Here is a 1,197-nt window from a genome sequence, read left to right as displayed (position 1 = left end):
TACAATTGTGCATTACTGAACCCAGAAGTAGTATTACTGAACTCGTAGAGAGTATTAGCGGTGGGGGCTGGCCCCCCACCTCCCTCAGCGTCATTTTTTAATTTAATACTACAGATGTGGGGCAAGTTGATTGTCAGGCCTGTCTTCAGAGGTGCCTCTGGTGGGACTCGAAACTCCAACCCTTCCGCTAGCCACTGAGTGTGTGAACCTTTGTTCATGTTGTCGTTAGGTGCGGCCCATAGTGACTCTATGCCCCACAGAATAAGCCACCACTCGGTCCGGGGTCAGCCCCACAACTGTTCTCATGCCGGAGCCCGCTGCTGCAACCACTGTGCCAGTCCATCAGCCCACCTTGTCAAGGGTCCTCTTCCTCTTTGCTTCTGTCCCTCTATTTCAGCAAGCACGGTGTCCTATTCCACAAATTGATCTCTCCTGATAACATGTCCAAAGTACCGTATATACGCTTGTATAAGCCGAGTTTTCCAGCACATTTTTAATGCCGTTTTTTGTGGTAAAATTAGGTGCCTTGGCTGATCTTCGGGTCGGCTTCTACTCGAGTTTATACGGTATGTGTGTTAGTCTGGGTAGACTAGAGAAACAAGTTCACAGACATGCTCATAGGTGTGTAAGAGAGAACTTTATATCAAAGAGTAATTGGACATTAAGAAAATAGCCCAGTCCAGATCAAGTCCATAAATCCGATAGCAGCCCATAGGTCCTTACAAGTCTAAAAATTCTTCTTCAGATTCACGCAGCACAGGCAATGGCGCCGAATGCAGGAAGAAAGATCACAGGGTGGAATGTCTTGTGGATCCAGTGGTGGTAGAAGCCTCTCAGAGCTGGCATGGGTCTCCACAAGTGGCTCCTCCAGCTCTCTGGGTTCTGGCTGCATCAGCGTAGCTTCATCAGGCTTGTAGTCAGCAATGTCTCACAGGGAGTGAGCGTGTGGTCTGCCTCCAGTGAGCTATTGATCTCCTTAGCGCCTCCAAATGAGGTCATCAAGCTGTGACCTGATTGACAGGCTAAACGCCACCCCTTCGCTCTTAAATCTCAAATTGGCAACAGACTATGTAACGACCACAGTAAGTGAGACAAAAATCTTGCCATCCTTGCCTCTAAGGAGCATCCTGGCTGTGCTTCTTCCGAGACAGACCTGTTCGTTCCTTTGGCAGTTCTTGGCGCCCTCAATCTTCTTCT

This window comes from Echinops telfairi, unplaced genomic scaffold (assembly GCF_000313985.2).
Source record: "Echinops telfairi isolate 266 unplaced genomic scaffold, ASM31398v2 ScPeMD7_36;HRSCAF=134, whole genome shotgun sequence".
Classification (NCBI taxonomy): domain Eukaryota; kingdom Metazoa; phylum Chordata; class Mammalia; order Afrosoricida; family Tenrecidae; genus Echinops; species Echinops telfairi.
This window is presented reverse-complemented; position numbering follows the sequence as displayed.